Below are 16,435 nucleotides of genomic sequence, written 5' to 3'. Positions count from 1 at the left end.
AGCAAAATTTCAAGGTTGAAAGAAGTGTCCCTAATCTACCAAAGGGAATTAGCTGTAGGAGTTACATGAGCATTCAAGGCTGTTCCTGCCTCACAATCCAAAGCCAATGACATATTCTTAAAGTACAGAAACTCTAAGATGTCACCTCAGGCTCTCCTGACCTCTCACAGGCACAGGTGTGGCCATGCCGCACTACATATTGCATACTCAATTAATATTAGAAGTCCCCATCCTGAAGAACTTGCAGTGTACGCAGGGGAGACAAAGAGCGGAAGACAGACAGCAATGTGATTTTATAGCTGCAGAACTGAGGCACAGAAAAGGAAAGAAATATAAAAAGTACAAGGCACAACAAGAAATTAAACCCAATTACTGGAGACACAGTGTTCAGAGCCTTAAGCATAAGACTGCTTTCTCTCAATTCCCAATCTGTCCGAGAACGGCTACTTCCAAGAGCATGTCTTCAACATGCAGTTAACAAGTTGTGACTAAGTCGCTGTAATTAGTGCAATCCCTGTTCTCACGCAAAATTCCTATCATGACTGCCGTGGTGCTTTTCACTTGAATTTACTAAGGGTATCCATTAGAGATGGAGCCAGTGCAATTCCTCAGCTGCTAGCAAAATTGCTCTGTGCTGCTCGAAGCCACACTGTAACCGCTCTGATTTGACCTAGGCTAACTTGAAGGGAATTAATGTAGCACTGTGGAGACTGTAGATTACTGAAATAAACTGCAGCAAGATGCAGTCTAAGCATTGCACAGTTGGGCATGACAAATTTCTAGGAATCCACCAAGGCAGGAAAAAGACCTAAAGAAGCAAACAAGGACAACTAGGTAGGTTTTTTCCCAGTCCTTCAAATAAGTGATTGTCCTGGAGCTGCTATGCTAACAAAAAAACCTCATGACCAAACTACAAAACCATCCCATAACATCTCCCCCGCAAGGATCAGATAAGTAATTAGGGACTTGCCCCAGTATACTTTTAGTTCTTGATGCCCTTTAATTTCCTGAGATATCATCCTCTGCTAAGTCTGAACACAGACAACTTTTCCTGAATGCCAGTAAGATACTTGGCAGGAAATTAGAAAGTGGTAGTTTTCCAGCACTATGCAAAGAAGTAGGATTTCCCAGCATGTTGGTTATCACTCCAGATCTCTCTTCCTCTACATCACCACACAACAACAGCAAAAGCAACTCTTGCACCACATTAACCTTGGCCTTCCTTGTGTATCAGGATAGAGGAAAGGGTGTTTGCATATGTATCAGTCTTAGTCTTTCAAAGACACTTATTCCTCTCTGCAGAGTCAAAAGTCATCCGACACTTGGGATCTCTGGAAATAGGTCCTTCACAGAAGTGAGGAAGAGAAAAGTGTATCAGGAAGCTCTAATGGAATCAAGTGTGCACGTGCACATGCATGTAATTGTTTATGTATGCAGTTCAGCACTGCCAGAACTGCTATGAATTCAGTGATACACAGTGCTTGATGATGACAGCTCTGTAGGTGTAACTTATTCATGACCAGCACTTAGATGAAAGCCACTTACACAAACAGGAAACAGAAGTTGGGTAGATTTCAACCGTGCAGTTATTCCATGAAAAAAAACCAGGGACAGAGCTAGTTTATTCCACTTTTGTCTCCCCTCCAGAAAGACCTGTTACTCTTTTTTCTTACAAGATATGCACTGGTATTTGCAGAGGGCTTGTTCAGCCCTGTAATTGATAAAGTTGGATTTGCTTCAAGAATGAGGAAAAACAAAACAGAAGAAGCACCCACTTCCATAACATTCTTCCAACAGTGCTGAGGTTCACCGTCAGCACCATGTACCACAGCTGCTCAGAAACTGGAATTCCAACAAAGTTCCCTTTGGAAGAGGGAGACCAGGTCTTTCATGGGCAATGTGACCATTGCACTAGCAATGGCAGGGATCATCCAACCCCATTCTCCCTCTGGGGGTATATCCTGCCTGCGAAAGATGAAATTCCCTGCAGATGGGCTAACTGCATTGGAGATTCAATTCTGAAAAATTTCTTGGTGAGTGCGGTGGCAATGTATGTTCAGACCAAATGAGTGATGGATGGCAGCATCCAGTCAGGGTCCTGCTTGGTTACTGTCCTAAAGTATGAGAAGAGGCAGTGATTGGAGGAGGGAATTCAGTTACAGCACTGCATGGTCTATGTTTGATAAGAGAAAATCAGACTGGAAAGTAAATATCTACTTATTACCAACAGATGTATGTTAGGAACCGATTAAAAAGAAATAACCTGAGTTACTTTACTTTCATCATTTTAAGTTTGTGAGAGTGGAAGGTTCTGTGAATATTTTTAACTTCCTGTGAACTAAATCCTGAGAGGAAATACAGTTTCAGAGGTCTTGATTTCAACCCTCGGTATGCAGAAAGCATCCAACTTGATGTGCCTGGCAGCATTTCACCACAATGTATTCAGTTCAGTGGTGTGTTCCACCATTCCAGCACAGGCAGCAGTCAGCTTTCCACAGTCTGCTACCTCTTCTAGCTACAAACCAAGGACAAAACTAATCTACTCATCTCAGGAAGACTTTGTATAATCCTTCAGTGCAACAGGGCCTTATGAAGGAAAAGTGTCATTACTGTACTTTTCATAGCCCAGGCTTTGGCCCGTGTAGAGGAGCAAGACACTAATGGCTGTATTACTTCAAGAACTAGAGATTCCCAACTCTCTAAATGGCAATCTGATAAAGATCATCCTCAAAAATCTTATGGCACTGTCCTGCATCTTTTCCCTTCCAATGAAAAACAACAGTTCACAAAAATAAGCAATGGACCACCTTCTCAAAGTTACTACTGCAGTCATTACTAATGGGTGACTCTCCTGGATCCTATTCATTTTTTATATCCCCCCAGAGAAGCCCGTAATTGATATGGGTTGGATACAGACTGTAGATCTCAATAGTGATTTTACTGATGCATGGCTCAGGAGGACCTAGTAGTCACCATGTCATTAGCAAAGGAGAGGTATCTGAACTCACTGGCAAAATAAAAGCGGCCTGAAATAGCACACAGCTTTGCCTTCTTCCCCAGAGCTTTGCCAGCCCTTGGCATGCCTTTTTCGCGCATCCCTGTGCTTGCAAGCCACTGAGTGCTGTCCAGCTCGGAGCTGGCAAGGACAGGGGAATGGAGAAACCCTGCAGGGGTGTTTGCTTTAATGCAGATGCAATTATCAGAAAACAGGCCAAGCTCAGAATAGCCTGTCTAGGGAGGCTCAGAGTCTGTGGTAAACAGGAAACATGGAGAAACATTTGCATAATAGTTAAAAGAGAAAGGAAAAAAGTGAAGCTTTCCGTCATACAAACACCAGGTCACATCACAGGGTCCCAACTACAGCCTGAGTTGCCTCATACCACGGAGGTTACTGACTGCAGCACTCCAGCACCTTGGAGCTGGGGGAAAGCTGTGAAAGGCTGTGCAAGGCAAACGGAGACACATTGCTAACTTGTAACTTTGCAGGTGCCAGTTAGAGGTTTTAAAAATCTATGCAGGAGGCTGATTTGACAGGATGCTCCAGCAATTCAGCTAACGACAAAATGCAACATGGCGGAACACGACCCTTAGAGGAATAACGCAAAACTCTGGTTCCCTCTTCTCTACTTCACCTTCCTCCCTGAGAGGAAATCACATCTCTTTGGTTTAGGTCCATCTCATCAGCACAGTCTTCACTGGAGAAAAGTGCTCTGCTCTCTTACTTTCTGACTCACAGACACATGGGGTGCTAGTTCACCTGGAAGGCAAGGAGGGCAGGTTGAGGGAGCCTGAAGGTTTGTCTCAGTGATGAAGAAAGTTTCCTTTTCTCTTGTATTCATTTGCTCAACAACAATTGGGTCACCCATCACCCATGTAGTGCTGTGAGAACTTGAAAAATGAAGTGGACAGCTGTCTCATATTACCAGACTGTATTTTATCTACCAAATCTGTGCAAGCACTATGAAATGGTCCTTAATAGCAGTGCTTCTAAAAGAACATCTACACCCAAAAAGCCAGGGAACAGCAGATGACATTTCTCCTCAGAGGCTTTGAAGTTCACCAGCAGCACATCATGAATTTCTCTCTTTCTCCATTGACATCAGTGGCTCCCATATTCCTCAAAACACTGGCCTGAGAAAGAAGCCCTGCAGGCTGCAAATGTATTGTGCTGTTTTTCCTACTCAGAGCAAATGGTGGAGGAGGCATGGGGATGGTAGGTTTTCATGTGAAAATCAGTCTCTGTAATGTTGACTCTGCTTTGCTTTGAAGTAACTAATGAAGTATTTTTCAGAACTCATGGCTGTCCCTCAGTTACTAGAAACTCAACCTGGACATGAACTTGCACTGAGTTCAGAACTATGTAGACTCAGGATGCACATCAAAGGATGCAGAGATTTGGATGCTCATCTAACTCCTCAGGCTAGAACTCAGGTTGGAAACCTTGTACCAAAGTAGCTACTTTCTCCAATGGCTGGCCTGCTGTGCTGTAATTTGCATTTCCATGAGGAGAGAACAGAAAGCAGAAAGTAAATCACTGTGATAGTTTACTGAGTTGAAGTGGCAAACCCAAAGGTATTGGATTGGAAGAAACTCTGGAAAGTCTGCATTCCTGCTGTAACAGAAATATCCCAGGAACACACCCTGGGATTTTATTAATTTGGTACTTTTGCATCCATGGGATGCATATGGGACTGAAAATTAAAAATGGTAAAAAATTACTGGCTTTGGTAAAGACCATCTAGGTCACCTGTTCACTCTTTCCCATAATCACAGAATAAATAGGCTACTCTTGAAGTCAGAAGAGAACAGCATTAAAGCAGAAATGGCATTATGCGACAAGTAACTGTAGGCCCAGTATACCCTGTAGGGTCACTGCTGTGGGGATATCATTCTTCCAAACAAACTTAAGCCATTACCAAATCAAAGCAATACCACATTATACCCGTTGCATCCTTAATTTCAATGGGAACATAAATAGAGTAGAAGTGGAAAAAAAATCAGGTTTTAAATGATTAAACATTAAAATATCTTCCTCTGCAGCTCAGAATTTACTTGATTTTTCACTTAAAATGGCCTTTCATTACATTTATCCAAAAATTCTTCAGTGGGCCATTATGGAAGCAAATGGAGAACCACAGAAGTTGTCCATCTATGGAGAGTGTTTCCTGCTCCTATTCTAGCCATTAGCTTCACATTTCTGAATAAGTCAGATTCAAAATGTATTGAAGTCAACAAATAGCATCAATTGACTTAAGTGGGCTTTGAATCAGACCTTCTAATGATCATTAAGTGTTATCTGGAAGAAATCTTCTATTACACAATTTTGACTAATTAAATGCTTTAACATGAATTCAGGTTTTCTGCTAAGTACTAGTAATTACAAGAAGATTCTATAAAAAGTATATAAATGAGGGGAGAAACTAGACTTAGATCTCCACAGAATCAGGCAGCTAGACAATGTTGTACAAAATACCTACAACAAACAGACAAAATTACTGGAAAGCTGAGCAATTCCTCATTTTATTGAAAGCTGTATTATGGGCTCATTCCACCACAATTTTTGTTTGCATGTGTGCTTCTCAAAGCTATTTCCCCATAAATGAAAATGAAAATAAGTATGTGTGAGAAGCAAGCGAGATGCATATTTGATGTTAAAATTTGCATGTGCAAATTTCTATACCATGAAGAGATAGGAGAGATTTATTTTCCACAAACTATTATTATAACAGAATGTCAGTTTCTACTTGCCTTTATTGAAACAAGTATTTTTCCATAGTCTCTTCAAAACTGCAACTCTAAAGCTCCACTGAATTTCAAAATTTGGCATAAAGTCTGAGGGTACGAAGTCAGCTGAACAGATACTGTGAGAATTTACTTGGAAATCTTTTCTGCTGGTGCCAATGCACCTCCACAACAGGCGAGGACTCCTGGCCTGGCCTGGCATATTGATTCCAAGATTTTGAAGCAATGGGGTTTGAATCCTACAGGTGATCTAGCCATGAAAAATCCTACCCAGGAACTTCATGGTTTAACTTGGCAGTTAACACCTGCAACATTCCTCGGTGCTCTGCCATAGGCTTCCAAGTAAATATGGCACTTAGACTTGTCTGCACCGTATGCTTCTTTAAGAAGCATCAGGGCTTAATGCAAGAGACACTGATGGGAGCTGACAAGGAGTGGATTTATTCATTCAGCACTTGAGATTATCTGCTGCCCGGTAGTACACAGCTAACAAGCGACTGATGTGCAAGTCTCTGCCAGCAGTCAGCAGAATTGGCCCCTTACACCGGAAGGCAAATAGCCTCCCTGTGCCTCCTGTCACCTTCGGTGAGTGCCGCATCCTGGCTGCCATCACCGAGTAGTGCAGGACACAGGACACAAACCAACAGCCACTCTGCAGGAGAAATAACCTGACCTTTGACTTGCCTTTCTTTTTCTCTCCTTATCCTGGGTTTTAATGTTAATGCGCACTGTGCTTTCTTTGACCTGAAGCAGAATGTTTGCACAGCTGTTTTGGGCTTTTTGCTAGGGGAAAAAAAACTAACTCACATGCAGCCAGCCCAGTGTTTATGAGAAACCTGCCACCCCAAATCAGCAGCCACAGCCAAGCCTGTGTGAACACTGATATATGCTGCTCCAAAGCAGCATGCTCAGTCCCTCTCATGTGAGCAGCCCTCCCTGCCATGCAGGACCTGCAGTGCTCAACCCAAACTTAGAAATTTAATCTAGACCCCCCAAGCAATGCTGTAGGCAGTACTCACCTGCAGCTTATTCCCCCTGAAGGACCAACAAACTTATGCCTGTCTCATTTCAGGGATGTCTATGTTTAAGAACATACTGTGCAGGAGCACAGGAAAGAAGCACAACTCCTAACTCATTTTCCCCCAGGGGAAGTTACTTCTACTGAAGGTAGAAGGTATATTCAAGAACATTTAATGCCTTGTGAGCTGCTATGCTCAGCTACGGAAAAACACTCACTACACACAGAGGAGAAACAAGCTGCAAAATTGAGGGGTACAGAGATTTCAAATAATACAAGTGCAGAGCTCCTTATATTATTTGAGAAATTATAGACTTAATATGGGCAGTACCAAACACAGCATTGGAATGTCTGAGCCAAAGAGTGGGTGGAGGATGCAGGAGATGCTGAATCCCATTAAGGGAACATGGGCAAGCACAAAGGAGGGGGTATAGCACAGCACAGCGTAACATTCTGCCAAAAATGTAGTGTAGAGCTTCTGAGAGCATTGGTTGAGGATATGATAAGGCAGAGGGGTTCCCAAGAGCATCCAAAAAAGGGACTGAGACAGTGAAGCGATGCTCACAGCACCATGGACTCGATCCCCAAGGGAGTCCACCATCAGTAGGAAGAGAAGTTTAAAAGCACAGTTTTGGAAAAGCTTCAAAGGATAAATTCTACACCACTTTCTGTGTGTCTCAGCTAGCCTCTTTCCCTCTCTTCCTCTTTTTCTCCATTAGTCACACTGGCCTTGTTTAGCTCTTTGGCATCGTCTTACACAAATGTCCTTTCCACTTTCTCCCTAATTCTCTTCCAGAAGCAATCAATAGGATTGCTGCTGTTTCCTTCTCTACATCTTTCCTTAATGGCCATCTCTGGTTCCCTAAGAAATAAGGCAGTAAAAAAATGCTCCAGGAGCAGGCAGAAAAAGCTGTAGCTTTGCAGAGACTGGAGGCAGAATGCCAGACTCCATCCCTGCCTTGCCCCCTCCATAACAAGCCTAATGACATTAATCATTTAAAAGCGTGGAAAACAGATAATATGATTTTTGTTATTCTAATATATTCTCCTGTCCTTCACGTTTGGGTGCACCTTGACTCTTCAGATGGATATTTGTATGTACTTGTGTATTAAGATCTTGTTTCAGCTGAGTTAATAAACTCAGCAAGCAAGATAGAAATGGTTGGTATCTAGAAGGGATTCTCCATCCTGATAGTCCCTCACCGTTGGCAGTGACGGAAGCAGAGACTGAAGCAACCTACAGCTCTCCCCTTTGTTTCCATTTTCTAGATATGCTGTTGAAGCACAACTGCACCTCCCAGAGGGACACAGTGCCTGACAAACAGCAGCATGGACCTCATCCAGGAACTGTGAAAAGGCCAAGGCCAACACAGACTCACGAAGTTCATGTTTGTACTTCGCTTTGCAATAAAGAGCAAGCCTTGTGGGGAGGCCTGGCAGCTGAAAGAGCAAGCCTTGTGGGGAGGCCTGGCAGCTGCAGGCAGAGGAATCAGCAGCTGACTTGCTGCCCAACAGTGGAGCCAGTGGCTGCGTACTCAGGAAGGCTAAGCAACCCTTCAGCCCAGCTCTTCTACCGCAGCGTGTCGGCAACAGTTTCTGCCGCACTGCAGTATGAACAGCGGCTCATGCCTGATGTGCACCAGCTCTCCATTAGCACTTCTATGTTCATCTCATCCTAGGGACACTGATCCCAAGAACTACTTATTCTTATCCGTGATGTTGAAATTAGTCCGGTTTGTCCACAAAATAAGCTCTCTGAGCACAGACTCTGTCTGAGGAACGCACTTGTTCAGTGTCTCTCTATAATGACATGACCATAACTGGTGTATCTCTATAATGACATGAACCACCACTTCTGTTCCAAACATCCCTTCCCACTCATCTATATTCAGGATTATAACTTTTTAATGCAGACCCACCTCAACCGCAAGCATGTCTTCTCATATCTTACAAGACAGGAGTGAACAGCATGGGAAATCAGCAGTGACCTCTCAATATCTTCATCTCTGGGCTGGTTCTAGCCAACAGCAGATGGGCTCAAAGCCAGTTACTCTCAGCTCTTTGGTGACTCACACAGCAAAATTAGCTGTACAGACTCAGCCTCAGTCCCAGGTCAGGAATAAATGATTGGTGGACATTTAAATGGCTATTGTAAAACTGTCCTCTCTTTCAACTACTGCACATCAGTGCTGAGAAAAGACACAAGCTTTCAAGATGATGCTAGTCCTGATGCAACAGCTTTGTCTGTGGTGCCTGCCACTTCTTCCTTTGGCATCAGGGATGCAGCAAGGATAGCAACACTGGCTGGGAGCTTTCCATTGGCTTTTAATCTGCAAAAGGATGGCTAATTAAGGCAGGAATTGTAGTATAAAGCAAGAAGCAGAAAGAGAGAGGAGAAGAAGAAACAAAACTGTATATTTTGCCTCAGTCTTGAGGCTGCCAGTGCTCACTCCCTGTCTCTCCTCAGGTTCAGCCTGCAACAGAAGACATTACAGCAAGACTTGTACTCCCCTCAGTGAAGACAACGTCTTCCTCTGTTTTGTACAAGCAACAGAAGCAGCAGAAAATTAGTCGATTGCTGCCATCAGCATCCAGGATCTCTCACAGCTGGGAGTTAAGAGATCAAAGACAGCAATGAAGGAACATTTTGTTTCTCAGTTATTTTATCTCTGCTCTTCTCATATCCTTCCCATCGCACACCAATCCCTTATTGCTGGAGGTGCTGATGACATCTTGCAGCCTATCAACATCAATATCAGGATCAAGAAACCTCTTGGCAAGGGAGGTTCCTTTTCCACATTGCCCAAACCTCCTTGAGAAAGGAGGGCTCAGACATCTCTGGCCATGTCTTTCAAGAAGGGTCCAGCATATTGTCTGGAGCTGAATACAATTGTTTTCCACATCTTCATTATATTTTTCAATACATTATTCAGTCTGGTCGGACTTTCAGAAGTACTTAGCATTGGCCTATCTCTTTATCTCAAAGTTCATGGGATTCTTACAACTAAATGAGACTAGAGTCAGCCAGCAATTAATGGCAAATTCCACCTTTTAGTTCTAAGTCCCTAGAGACGGGTCATGTAATATGAGGCCTGCCTCAATATTTATGAATCTACGCCTTACACATTACTTCCCATATCCTGCAGTATTTCTGAGCCTTTCTGAGTCCTAACAGTGAATTCTTCAGCTTCACCACACTACACCCTAGCCAAAAGCATTCTCTATCCTAAACCAGATCATCTTTTCCACATAGTGACAATCACTTCTGCAGTATAGAAAACTTCTCCCTTGAATTACCTGTGTCATTCCAAGGCAACCTATATGTTTATGACAAGTGGTATACCGCAGTGCAGATGTACCCACCAACACAGTCTCCATTGTATGGAGACCAGGAAGAGCAAAGAAAGCATTTTAAACTTGAGGAAGGTGGTATTTATTTCTGAAGGTGTTGTTGCAGGTCGTGTGTCCTCAGAATAGTCATCTTTAAGTGCCATTGTTTACTTGAGTCTCTTCCCATTCCTTTGTATCTGCCCTACGTAACACATCTAATACAGAGTTCAAAGCTATTTGGCTTCCGATGAAAAGCAAAGACAGGATGCAGCACTTTCTTATGTCAGGTGATAATACATCACTAAAGAAAGTGCTAATGACTCAAAAATTACATAGAGAAAGCAACAGGAAAGTTCTAATGATAAGCAAATTAGCTTAATTCTCTGAAAAGAATGGACTTGGCTGGACATGCTTACTCTAGCTATTCCTGAAAGCGGCAGTGCAAGCATTGCAAAACCAGAAGAAAACCAGAAAATTTGGGTTCACTTAAATCATACCATCTTAGGCCAGTACACCTTGCGATGCTTTGGCACATATACAGGCATCATCCTTTCACAATCTAATTCAAAATCCCTTGCACTTGCCAAATACTTATGATAACACTTGCATGTGCAGATTTAAAAGTGCTCACGAACAATTTGTTAAGAAGATGGCAGGCTAAATTTGAAATGGACAGCTGGGTTAGATGTATCCCCCTCCCCCCCCCAACTTTTCAGCATTTTCTGCCAGAGATCACATTCATCTGTCAGCTGACCCTTGTTCCCAGATATTTGGAACATGCAAAAAACAACCTGTGAATCGGGGAGTTTTCCAAGATTCAGCAATATCGTCACAACAGAGTTTTGGAATGAAACGGCAAGGGATGCTGTTCATGTCATCCTATCTCTGCAGAAAATAAAACCAATTACATCCTTTATAGGCAACATAATTAGCTCCCTTCCTTCCAATGGAGAAAGCCTTTTCCTCCATGAAAAGCTTATACTGCCTCCCACGCAAACATGGGAGTGACAAAAACCCCACCAAAATCTTGCTGAGGCGGATGCCATGCTGAGGAAACCCAGCAGTAACCTCAGACAGGAGGCAACAGTGCCCGTGCTGCGAGGTTCACATGTTGAATCCTGACTTATGCAAACGTATTAGGGAGGAAAGTACTGCAGAGATGCTCTCCTTGCACCATACAGAACTCAGTGAGTTTGGATGTAACACCTCAAGATATTTAGGGGCAGCTGATCATTACATTAACATATGTATGATGGCAGGGATTAGAGTGCATCCTACTGCTGTATAATATGGATTTGTGTGTGGGTCAGAAGTTTCATTTGTATATTGCCTCCTACCCATAAGCTCATTCCTCCACCAAACTAGAAATAAATCCTATTTACAGTCTCTCCTCTGAGTAGGAAATGTGCAGTCCAGGTAAAGCATTTGCCTTCTGTGCTTTGTTGCTAGACACCACGGGACAGCAGGGCAGCACTTTCTTTTAGTTGCTCTATGCTGGACGTGTTTTGCCAGGCCCAAGGAGCCAAGATGAACTAAAGATTTCTGCAAAGCATCCTTGCAGGGTACTCAGGAAACCTCTATGGAAGTTTGCCCTAAGCCCGTCTCACATTTTGTTTGCCAGAGGAACACAGTAACATTGACAAGTCCCTTTTGTTTCTGAGAGTCCTAAAATTATTGCTGGGTGCTGTTCAGTGAGAAAGGCTGGGACAGCAGCTGTTAAGGAATTGGGTGATTTTAGGAGGCCAGCCTTCTTCTCTGCAGAGATCTACATAAGTGTTAAACAGAGTTGAGGCAATTTTCTCTCCCTTGGTAACAGCCTTACTCCATCCCAAGTGGATGACTTGAGGGTTATCTAGAGTTTTTTCATGTCCATTGGCATCATTCTGCTGCCTGCATATTCCTGTATTTAGAGTAGGTAATGTTACGCATCCAAACTGGGAGCCTGCTCTTTATTTTGGAGTGCGTTCCTTACGCCACCACAGAAACCACTCAAGAACAACCACATTCTGTGAAATCCTAGGGACTGTGAGAACCTTTTTCTGACTATTCCTCTTTTGGGTTTGCACTCTTATGCTTGCTAACATTTCTAAATCCTTAATCTTTTCTGCTCTGTACTACTTTTTTTCTGAGGCAGAAGTGATTTTCCTTGCAATTTTCCAGACCTTTTCTGCGTTCCCTTCAGGGTGGCTGGGACATGAACTTGGAGAAAATAGTTTATTTCCATTTCAACAAAGTGTTTAAAAGTGCATGCTTTAGTCTGCACTACTGCAATACAGTCTATGGTCTACCTGCAAGCAACAGAAAGACAGAAAGAAGGTAAGGAAAAAATTACCTTGTAACTTCTAGCAAACCTGTAAGAGAGTAACATATTTAGTTTTCGAAGCTCTCAGTAGCCAATGCGAATGTTTCTGGTGGCCGACCAGGAAGTGGGGATAGTCCTTACTTCTGACCAATTAAACATGCATTTTGCAGAGCTACTTTTTTGATGAGATTCTTTTGGACATGTCTTCATTTACCCAGGGAGCTAGGCACTGTCATCCCTCTTCCTTCTGTGGGAACAGTGACCTGTTTGAGAAACCTGAGATGTCTCCACAGGGTACAATTTAGCACTCTCCAGGCATACCAAGATCCCTGAAGCGCTGTTGTGTCTCTCTGATCCCTTATCTTGCTCGTGATCTGCAAATGATCAGTCACTTAAAGCCCACAGGAGAGGAGGTTGCTGCCTACCTACTGAAGGCCTGAGTTTGTCAGTTCTATCATCAAACAAATGAGCAGAAGCTTCACTTAAGGAAAATATACACAAGCATACAGCTCTGATACACTCTCATTAAGGAAATATGAAGCAGTTCTTTAGATGTGAAACAGGAAATAAGCAAAAGATGAAAAAAACAAAGCAAACAGCCCTCCCTTAAAAGTGGTAAGAATATTTTCAAATAAGACAACATTCCTTGTAGAGGGAAAGGAAATGACCTCTCCTTGATCTGAACTGTAATGGCTCTTCCTCATCCTTTTCCATGATATGTGTGCATATTCTCCAAGGCTCCAGATGGGAGTCAGCACCTCCTCTGTTCGGGTTTTCAGCGGGATCACTCTGCTGATGATCTCCTTTAGACCTAAGGATTCACTTAACCACCCAGATTGCAGAAGGCTTCCTTCTTCTGGGAGAAGTTTCTGATGTTGCAAGTGAACCCAGGAGCTCAGAGGTGAAAAAGGACTGAAAGAATCTACAAAGGGTTTACATGAATGAATGAGTTTGTTTTTCAAATTTAGGCCAGAAGCAGCCCGCCCAACCTAATTTTTTCTCCCTCATACTGTTTATTCAACCAAAAGGATTTTCAGACAACCTGAGGGGATTGCCTTCATGGGTGAGTGTGCATTTTACCAGAAGTCCTATTTGGCAGAATGACTTTTATTATAAGCATTTTGGTTCTGTTGTCCCTGCTGCATGCTGCTTTTCTTGGCCTTCTGGCTGTCTCTAAGTCCTGTGCAAACTTCCCTTTTCACAATGCACCAGGGATCTAGCAGATGCATAGACTATGTAGTCGAACAATCATTTTATGCCTCAAGCACTGCCAAACAGTTTATTGTGCAGCTTAGGAGGGCATACATATATACTGTTGTTCTGCTACAGAAAACCAGGGTGCCTTTCTAGAAACGCCCTCATTTTGCTCAAAAACACCACCTGCATTGTGCAGGAGTGATCCTAAAACAGCAGAACAAATTCGGCCAGGGGTTAAAATAGGATTTGTATTTTATTTTTAACCTAGGCTGGAGAATTCCCTTCTTTCCTTTTTCTCTTCCCCTTATGACACCTCTTTAAATAGAGTTGCTTTTCCAGCCCCAAACCCACCTAATGCCAAGGGGTCAAGCTACGTTTCTCAAGTCCTTTGTTCACCAGAGCAGTATGGGAGCATGAGATAAGTCTTTGTCGAAGCCACCAACGATTAAGACATCAGCACCACTAAGAGCTGCTGCTTTCTGTGCAGTCAGCTCTCTGTAAGCCACCCCCAGTCCTCTGCCATATCTGAGTGGCCCGCCTCTCCCTGGGGGATCCCCACAGCCAGCTCTGCAAGGAGGCTTGTGCTCTGCTCCTCACATCCAGCCTGCCGGCTCATTAATCATTCGGGATGCGACTGCTACTGCCACTGCTGCAGACACCTAAAGACTGAGGATGTTGTCTCCTCCTTTCTACGCAAGGCTTCTCTCCCTTCCCCAACTGCTTTTAAAGGGAAACATCCTTTTTTTTTTTTTTTTTTTTTTCATGCTATGACAGAGGAATATAGGTTCTGACCTTAAAATCAGGAAAAAGAATTGTACTGCAGTCCTCACGGTGGCTGTGGCTGGCTCTCTGTTACACTGACAGCAGAGTCAGTGCATTAAAATGTATGCATGGAAGCAACCTCCCATGCAAAGGCCATTGTAGTCGTTGCAGAGTTGGACTAAAGACTCTGTGCCAGTTTCCCACCCAGATGTGTGAGGGACACAAGAAAGTGCCAGCTGGTGGGTGAAGCATAGCTGCTATTCTCCTTCAATCCCTGGAGTACAAAACTACGGGGAACAAAACAGAAGTCAGAGCATTTGTGAGGCTACTCTTACTCTTAGAGACAGGCATCTTTACTCCCTCTAATGCAGCAGAGAGACTTAAGAAAGCAGGCAATGCCCTTCAAGCCACCGATAAACAGAACTGCTTGGCAAAATGCAGTATATAATACCAAAAAGGAAGTCCTCTTTCAGTAATGTTTTTTTTCAAACTAAAGATCAGTCCGCAGCCAGAACAGGACTGTCAAGCATTTCCAAAATGTAAGGCACGTTCCCATTTTTCAATGAATCAACAGAAAAATGAGGGAGCTGCACATGACCTGATGTGCTGGTACAAAGCAGATGCAGTGATGTCAGAGCTCCTACTCCCTCTGCAGCACTGGCTGAGCACAAACAGAACAACCCTTTCACTGTCACAGATTACCCTTACAATGTGGGTATTTTGTCCTGCAGGACAAATAGAGAGAAGCAAGAATCCAAGGAGAAATGAAGAAAACTGCTTTCCACAGACTCTTAGGGCAGCTCTGATGCACTCAGGGCGCTGCTTCTACCTTCACATCTGACTTACTTTGCCAATACAATACCTCCACTCAAACCCAGTGAGAAAGGATTTAATGTTTCTTTAGTGTAACTTCCACCTGCATCAATTTCTTTCCCTTCAGTGACCAATCCCTCATGCCCAGACCAGCTCTGGGAGTGAGTGGGCACAAGGTGGTCTCTTAAAAAATGATCATCATCCTTTTTGTATTTTGTTCCTTTGTCCTTTCCAAGCAATTTTTCTTTGGGACCCTAGAATAAGCAGTCACTTCAGAACAGTGTCACTATCACATGGATAGTGACAGGACCTGCAGGACACATGTGATTGGGCAGGCTGCATTAGAAAGTATTGGCATTGATCACCTCACTGGCATATCTTCCTCACTGGGGACTGCTGTCAATCATTGTACAGCAGCCTCCCGGTGCTAGCATAACGGGTCAGGCCCTTGATACCTGCTAGCATCCTTTTCACTCCCAAGAAAAATATTCTTCGAATTGGAGCACAGGGGGGTTTGTTACATTAGGATTAAAGAGCCTCTTCTTAAATGAGGGGTTTGGGGTTTTTTTCCAAAAGTGCAGTCATTTTAATTCTAAAAAAATCACCACTGAGAAAAACTAAAAAGCTTTCTGTAATACCTGCTTACTGTTAGTATTTGTTTCCCTCTGGGAATTCAGGTACTGCCACTGGGAGCTTCATCAGATGCTGACAACTCCCCTCATCAGGAATCCCCTTACAGAAGGATGTTTTCCCTCTGGCAGCTCTCCTGCGGGTGGCAGCAGCAGGTAATGCCCACATTTTCAAAAAGTTCAGTAATTTTGGGTTCTCTGCACTTAAGCACTCTAGAGACAGATTTTCAAATGCTGAACTACCTGCAGCTAAGATTTTAAAAAGAATCCTCTGTCCAATTAAGCACAATATAAAAATTGGACTTTCAAGTTGCTCGGACACTATAGTTGATTTGGTCTAATGAAAATCTGGCCTAATAATGGAAGTTCAGCCCCTTTGAAAAGTCTAGGCCTGAGCCCTAAATTTTGGAGGTGCTGAGAAGCTTCTGCGGGGTCCCACCAGAGGTGGGAGTAGTCGGTCTCATTACAGCAAATGTCTTCTACATATTCCTCAAGAAAAGCACCCCAAATACTGGGACACATCCATACTGTTTGCCACAAATACACATTTAAAACAGAGAGAATATTAAGATGAAATAAAAGGTGCAATACCTTTTATTGCCTGTATATACATAGTTCCATACTTGAATCTGAATGAGGTCT

General features: G+C 43.2%; 1 protein-coding gene across 9 annotated transcripts in view; it reads right to left on the bottom strand.

The window, feature by feature from the left end:
- The window catches only part of BRSK2 (BR serine/threonine kinase 2), a 335,389-nt gene that overhangs the window by 109,935 nt on the left and 209,019 nt on the right, over positions 1-16,435 (bottom strand). The window lies entirely within an intron of this gene.

The sequence above is a fragment of the Balearica regulorum genome, chromosome 5 (assembly GCF_011004875.1).
Source record: "Balearica regulorum gibbericeps isolate bBalReg1 chromosome 5, bBalReg1.pri, whole genome shotgun sequence".
NCBI lineage: Eukaryota > Metazoa > Chordata > Aves > Gruiformes > Gruidae > Balearica > Balearica regulorum.
The sequence above is the reverse complement of the archived record's forward strand: the minus strand, read 5'-3'. Positions and strand labels throughout refer to the sequence as shown.